This window comes from Aphelocoma coerulescens, chromosome 2 (genome assembly GCF_041296385.1).
Source record: "Aphelocoma coerulescens isolate FSJ_1873_10779 chromosome 2, UR_Acoe_1.0, whole genome shotgun sequence".
Lineage (NCBI taxonomy): Eukaryota > Metazoa > Chordata > Aves > Passeriformes > Corvidae > Aphelocoma > Aphelocoma coerulescens.
This window is the reverse complement of record NC_091015.1, coordinates 136,217,477-136,225,541: the sequence shown is the minus strand read 5'-3', so window position 1 is coordinate 136,225,541 and position 8,065 is coordinate 136,217,477.

Sequence of the window (8,065 nt, the reverse complement as noted above, 5' to 3'; positions counted from 1 at the left end):
TGTTGTAGCCAATAAAACTTTGCCCAGGCAAGTTTCAGTCGAATGGTAATTTTCATTTCAATAACTTTTCTTCTTCAATAGCAAGTAGTAGTTTATGCAGGAACTGTAGATTTCTTTTCCTTCTGTGTAAAATTTAAAGGGGTTTAAAGAGATTATTAAAAAGGCTAGTGTACTTCCCCCCCCTCCCCAAACATTGTTAGAGATTCATCTTACCCCATTTACAAATTATTTTGCCTTCATTCAAATTTGCCTATTTGCTTTTACTTCTCCTATTAATACATCTGCTTTTGCTGTGCATGCAAACTTTGTAGCTCTGATTTTATTTTTACTGAGCCTGGCAACAACAAAGTCAAAATTATATTGGATTATTATGGATTGCTTATGCATTCAAATAAAAAGGAAACACTGCCAGTGGGGATAGAAATAATCATATGCAATTTAAACTACCCCTTCAGGACCATCCAAATATTGAGGATGTTAATAATATGTGGACAAAAGACTGTGAGTGATGACATTTCAGAAAAAGCAAATGTTGGCTTGGGAGTATAGTCAGTAATGGAAAAGGAAATAAGTAAATTCTATTTCAAAGTTGATCATGAGCTCCCACTTATTTCTCAAGCAGAACAATTTTCAGTTTTGCCCCTTGAAAGTGGTGGTGTGCTGCATATATTGTTTTCCATTGCATGTCTGCGTTAAATGATGGAGCACTGGCACAGGTTGCCCTCAGAAGTTGTGGAGTCTTCATACTTGGAAATATTCAGAAGCTGTCCTGGACAGCAGGCTCTAGATGGCCCTGCTTGAGCAGAGAACCAGAACACCTCCTGAGATTCCTTCTGAGCTCAGCCTTCTGTGATTCTGTGAAATGTGATGTTAATAGTGCTTATATGAATTACAGTATTCCATGTAAAAATTATTACTGAAATGTGACAACCATCTCAGCAGATAATAGAATAATATTTTTCCAGAGTTCAAATTGTTTGATTTCAAAGAAGTAAACGCCAGGCCAATTTTTAGCACATTTTACTTACTGTCTAATTAGAAAATGGCTCTGCTTACACATTCCAACAGAATGCAACAATTGTCACACCTATTTTAATATAGAAATAATTCTGCCAGACTATAAAAGATATATTTCCTGTTTTTTTCTTATTCTCTTCCTTTCCCTACTCCTTAATATTTTCTGCATATTTACATACATATATATGTACACACACATACGCTGGTTTGTTAAAAAGCTGATGGAAAAAACCAAGAAAAATATGACTATCATATTGTTTCATAATGTAGTTTAAATATGTTCATGATTTAGTAGCTATTTTTCCCCAGAATTATGTACTGAAATGATTAGGTTTTCAAAATACCTCTGATCTGATCTAGTGCCTTCTACAATGGATAGATTTTCCAAAAGACTAGCTGCATTAAGTATTGATTTACTCTGATTTTATGTACCTACTTGTAGTTTCTAACCCTGTACTCCAGAAATCAGATTTTTACGAAAATTTGTCCATAAATGTACAGGTTATGTACCAACAAACACATATGGGTACCCCATGAGTACCTATTAAATAAAAACCCACCGTTGTTACTTCATTCAGTTTCACTTAGGACTCTTTGCATTATTAGATTTTTGCCCTGATACAGAGAAAAAAAAGAGGTGCCCATATTTTGCCCTCTGAGTGTTCCTGAAGCAATGCTAAGGAGGAAAGGTTTTGGTTCTGCAATACCATACATATTCATAGGATGTAATCTATATTCCACCAAATAATACCACACAACTAATTTAAAGAGGTTCTTGTTCAGTCTCCCTGAATATTCACTAGATGCAGAGAAAAAAAATGAGAACACTCCCATGGGATTTGGCACATTTTGTTGCCAGGCAAAATATCATCTAGAACTGGCTCACCAGGACACACCTATAAAAACAAGTACCTATTAGTTTGTATGAGACTGCTCTGAACACCTGGCTTTCTACATTACCCATTATTTTTACTGTGCTTAGCTTAAATTCTGTCTTTGAGCTCAGCTTGCATAAATAGGTTGTGTGCTCGGGGCTCTGCAGGGGTTGCCAAAGGAGCTTCTCTGTCAGTCAAACAAAATTAATGACAGTAAAATTACTTCATGGTGCAAGCTAGAGTTTCTGTCCCACCATGCAGCAAATCCAATTGTCTCCCGCTTTATTTCCTGAAAACTTCATGCTGGAAGAGATACACTCCATTGTACAACTAGATATTTATGAAACATTTATTTCAATAGCAGTAATTTTTTAAAAATACCATCAATTTAAAGAGAGTTTTGTTTGCTTCCTGCATTACCATTTTGTGATGTTGACCAGGAAATGAGCCTGGGAACAGGAAATCATGCATGCTCTGTTGTATAAGTTTATGGAGGTGACAGACTAAGAAACCAATTTAGATGTCCTTTTAAAAAGCTCTGTCAATGTTTATTTTCTGTGTGGTTTTGAAGACTGTAGCTTTAGAATTCTAAACTATACCATCAGCTCAGGTAAATTTGCAAATTTTCCTTGAAGTCAAGATAGCTGGCCTTACTGACACCAGTTGAAAATTTTGCTTGAGATTTCAAAAATCACTGTGAAAAAATGTTGGTGTTGTTTTTCTTGACTAAGATTGTTTGCCAAAGTGGAAAATGAAGCAAAAGCTTCAGGGCTAGAAGAGTTTCAGCTATGCATCTCAAAGACAGCTGGGACAATGGGCCATTACTGGCAGTTGTTTCTTCCACATGACAGTAAAGTTAGTCGATCCTTTTTTTTTTACTAAATCTGTGTCCTTTAAACCAGTAAATCCTGCTCATTATGCCAGGGCATTTACGCCCTGGCAGAAAGAGATCAAGGGAGCTGTTAGCTGTTTCAAGCACAGAGATTGTCTGAAAGCCAAAAGAACTGTAACTACATCTCCAAACTTGGCATGCCAAGTTTGAGACCAGCCCACATAAGAGAAGGCAGGGAAGCTCAAGGCTTATGCCGGGCAGACAGGCCTCTTGCAATGAGACCATTCCCCTGTCTGTTTTATACCTTTGGTTGAAGTAAATTGTACCTTGCTAGGAAGAAGATCTTCCTTTGTCTTTGTGTACTATTCTTATTCACAGTAGCAGAGGGTAACAACATTACTCGGCTTGCTGTGCAAAAAAAGCTGGCATACAGACAGATACACCCAACTGGATCATAGCACAGCACCCCAGAAAGACATACAGGGTCTTTAAGACTGTTGAGAAAATGTGTGTAGTGGAGAGAAAGGAGCAAGATCTAAGATTAAGCCTCGTCATGGAATTATAAACACTTCTTCTCAAGCTGTTTGAAGTAAAATGAGAGTCATTCTCATGCGATAGAAAAGCAAAGTATTTTGAATAATCTGTACCGCTCTTTGTTAATATTTTTTTTCCTCTGAAATAATTTCTTACTGTTTTGAATGTTCTATAATTCATGCTACTTTCTCAAACATTTCTAAACCAAAGTACTTCACTTTCTCTGTTCCACATAGAGCTGTTCTGGTGAAATCAGATAAATAACGTTTTTCTTAAATCAGTTCATTCATCACACTCAAATCTCTCTGCTTAATATATGGATATAATGTAGGAAAACCATTTGCTTTTTACAGAGTTTTGTCTTATCTCATGGTACTGCAACACTTCCCACTTTTACATTGTCTTCTTGGTTGTGCCTTTAGCTGATGCAAATAGGCATGAATAGACTGACACAATGCTTCAAGTTTGAATACATCTGTCAGTGATTAAAAGACTGAGTAACAGCCACCTGAAATAGCAAAACTGGTCATCACTTTCAGCCTATTGTTCCATTTTGTAAAGGACATGTTCTGAGGTGGGTATTTTGGGCTCCTGACAGTGGAAATCTGGGACACAGTTTAGAGCTAGATGAAGGTCACAGACATACATCCACCTTGAAGAGTCATATGATTGAGACTGAAAGGGTTTTTTAATGGAAAATAATATGAAAATATGACTGCATGTGTATATATATATATATATGTATAAAACATCAAGAATAGTACTTGCCTGTGTCTGTAGACTGCCCCCACCTAAAGAATGAAAAGCATCAACTAATCCCTACTAATCCCTGCATTAAGCTTCCTGATCCTGCAGCCACTGGTAGAACAGATTAATTGCAGACTAGTAAGAAGCACTAGAGGCAAGGCATAAAGAGGATACTTTCTGTCAATAGATCAACACTGCCTCCCTCAAGACCCTTGCAGAGAAGCTTAATGAATTACAGCCTTGATGAGAAGAGTGAGGTAGATTAAAAACTGGATGAATAGCAGCATCCAGAGAGTTATGATCGGCGGCACAAAGTCTCATTGGAGGTCAGTGTTCTCCAGGCATCTGTGCTGGCTCCAAGCCTGTTTAACATCTTTATTAATGATCTAGATGAAGGGGGACAGCATATTCTCAGCAAATTTGCTGATGACACAAACTGGGAGGAGTGGATGAAGTGCCAGGTCATACTTCATAGTCCTACACTGAAGTGGAACAACTCTGTGCACCAATATATACTGGGGGACACCCAGTTGGAAAGCAGCTTTGAAGAAGAGAACCTGGGGGCTCTGGTGGATACCAAGCTGGACATGAGCCAGCAATATGGTAGCTAAGAAGGTGCATTAGGAGAAGTGTTGCCAGCAGATGGAGGGATGTGATCCTGCCCCTCTACTCAGCCCTGGAGAAGCCACATATGCAGTGATGGGTCCAGTTCTGGGCTACTCGTTATAGCAGAGACATGGACATACTAAAATATCCAACAAGAGGCCACACAGATGATTAAGGCACTGGAGCTTCTCTCCAATGAAGAACAGCTGAGAGACCTGGGACTCTTCAGCCTGGAGAAGAGAAGGCTCAGAAGGATCTTGTCAATATCTATGAATACCTGAAGGGAGAATGCAAAGAGGACAGAGCCAGGCTATTTTCAGTGGTGCCCAGTGACACACTGAAACACAAGAGGTTCCCTCTGAACATCAGGAAACAAATTTTTACTGTGAAGATGACTGAACATATGGGTGCCCAGGGAGGCTGTGGAGTCCCCATCCTTGGGGACACTCAAAAACTGTCCGGACATGGTTCTCGGCAACCAGCTCTAGGTGGCCCTGCTTGAGCAGGGGTCTGAACTGGATGACCTCAAGAGGTACCTTCCCACCACAGCCATTCCCTGATTCCATGATCATGCTGCACTTGAAGGTCCCAGTGAAATGGATTAGCTACCTTTCTATAAAGGTCTCTTCATATTAAAGCACCTATGTAGTGGTTTGGTCCAAAATACTCATTACTTACTTATTTACCTTCTGTGAGATAAGAATTAGGAGAAAGCAAAGCAGGTACAAAAAAGAATATAAAGAAGTTTCTTAACAGACCTAAAAGAAGAAAAAAAATCACACCACACCTTCAGAACCCTTCTCCTCCCCCCACCTTTCTCCCTTCACCCACTGACAACGTAGAAAGACAACCCTTGAGATTTTCAGTCTGTTTACCACTTCTAGAATAACCTTTTTCAGTTCACTTAGGGAGAGGAGTCTCTCTTGCTCATGCTTACGGAGACATCTCCACAAGAAATTCTCTCATATCTTCAGCATCACAAGACAGCCACCCATGTTGGTTCTCTGCTCGCATGTGAAAGTCCCTTCCCCAACTTAGAAAGGTTTTCTCACAACTGCTTTCGAGGGTCCAATCTTGAGCTATTGGGGTACCATTTTAAGGTTGAGCTGTTCAAAAACAAAAGTTCTCTTCACCCATCTCTGGGAGCATCTTCATCTCTAGGAATAGAGGCCCTCCCCCTTCCCTGGGAGCAAAAGGATCCTCATCATCTTCATCTCTAGGACTAGCTCTGGGAGCATCTCTAGGAACAGAGGTCTTTCTCCTTCTGATTTGCAGCAAAAGGGTCCTTATCACTTCCATCTCTCCCTGTTCAAACTTCTTATCAAATTACAGCTGCTTCAGCATTTGCTTATTTCAGCACAGGTGCTTTTGCTCACAAGTACAGTTTGAACACTCCACCCCCCCATGCTTTCATGAAATTACAACGAGTACTCTGATATATCATAGTCCATCACCACCATAGCTTTACAACAGAAATTCAGCTTTAAGCATCTCCTCTTTCTCCTCCCTCAGGGTTTCAGCTCTTCTTTCTTTACTTAATGTCTGCAGGTTTCATCTGTTCTGGAGGAAGCTTACAGCACTAAAAGGGTTAATCTCACCCGGGCCTTGCAGCTGAAGTTCGCTTATCGCTGTTGCTCACATGATCTTTGCTGGGCAGCGGAGCAGCTTCAGCTGAATCCTGGCCACACTGGAGGGGGGGTGTGTAGAGCCAGGCTGTGCTGTCTGCACGTAACAGGGATGGGGGGGGGGGGGGGGGGGGGGGGGGCGTGGATGGAACAGGGCCCCACGGCTCCAGGATGGCTGTGTCCTGGCCTGGACCCGCTGGGCCCCATACGGGCCCAGCCCAGTTACCTGTCCCAAGGCCAGAAGCAAGAGAGCTTCCCGGGGTTTGTCCATTCTTATGTGTGGACCACAGAAGCATGTCAAGCTTTTTAAGTGGCTTAAAAAACTGTCAATATTCAAACTCGCCAGTTGATAGGCTCTGTCAGATCATAGAGGAAGCTGTAAGCACCTCTTGGCAAGAAAATCACTTCCACAGCTATGCAAACCCAGGAAAACCTAGAACCAACATAAGACATCATTCAGAAAAGGCAATGCTGACTCTTTTATATCTAGCAATAAAGCGCTTGATCACTTCGTAATACTTTTTGCTAAATTTCCTAGTGCACAAAAACTATCGTTTTTATTACAGTGCTGAAGATACCTTTGTTATCATGCTTCCTTGTACATGTTCCTGCTATGGCAGGACTCCTTCCCTCCCTCCCTCTCTTCCTCTCTCTGTGATTTCTCATGAGCATTTCCAGTGACAGAGCCCTGCACGGAGTCTGCCATCCCTCCAGCCCTGCTGTGCAGAGTGATATCACTACAGACATCCTCTCAAGATCTTCTCATCTTTTGAAACTCTCACCTTTGACTAGGAAGGAAAAGAGGCATTTATGCTCTTGCTGAGACACAAAGCAGCTGGGTTAGGTGGGAGGAGAGACACTGCATCTATGTCACAGTCAGTTCTGTCACTAGGCATGAGTTATGAGAGTTGGGTAGCAACTTCAAATGTGCAGATACATTTTGTAACTCTGGGGTCAACCTCACAAGTTTTACTAAATAACAAGTCCTTCACTAACACATACCAGTTAGTCAGTAGATTGAAAGATTTACACTGGCTTTTGGGAGAAACCATCTCCATTCCCCAAAAGCAGATTACTTTCCTTTCACTGTGAGGATAACCCACATATTATTACAACTTTTGTAACTTTTTACCAATGCATATTCTCTGGATTTTCACTCCTAACACACTGCTGCCTAGAAATACGTATATCAGGAGAGTATTTCTGACCAAACTGGCAGATACACAGTGAAGTAAAGTTGGGAAGAACAAGCAAAGCGCAGAGTTTTGAGTTGAACAGACTACAGGAATATACATTCAGTTTTAAGTTCTTGTGAATTATTTAAAATAAAATTATGGTTTGGCACCTTTATATCTACAAATTTAAATAATTAAATATATAACTCTAGAAATTACGAGATTGTTCAGTTTGGAAGACATGAAGATGTACTTGCTAACTAAGCTAAGCAATTTGGGGAACCTATTATGGCAAAATTATAAAACAAACAATCCTCCATCCCATCTTTGGAATCCATCACCTCCTGACTCTTAGAATAGTTCTTAAAGGTGGAAGATCCACAATAGTCTTTATTTCATCAGAGAATACTGAGAGCTGTAGCTCTGTATTATAAGCAGTTTCAAGGCATAAATATTTCTGAAATACAATGAAGGATATTTCTTATTTCATCTTATAGCTATCACTAAATGACTTCAGACCCACATTTGTTAAAATTAATTGCAAATCAATTTCTTCTGCCAGTCCTACAAAACAGGGAAATGTAACTCAAATGGATACCCATTTAGGTGTTTTGTTGGCAGAAAGAATAAGCCTCACAGGAATACTGTTTTCAG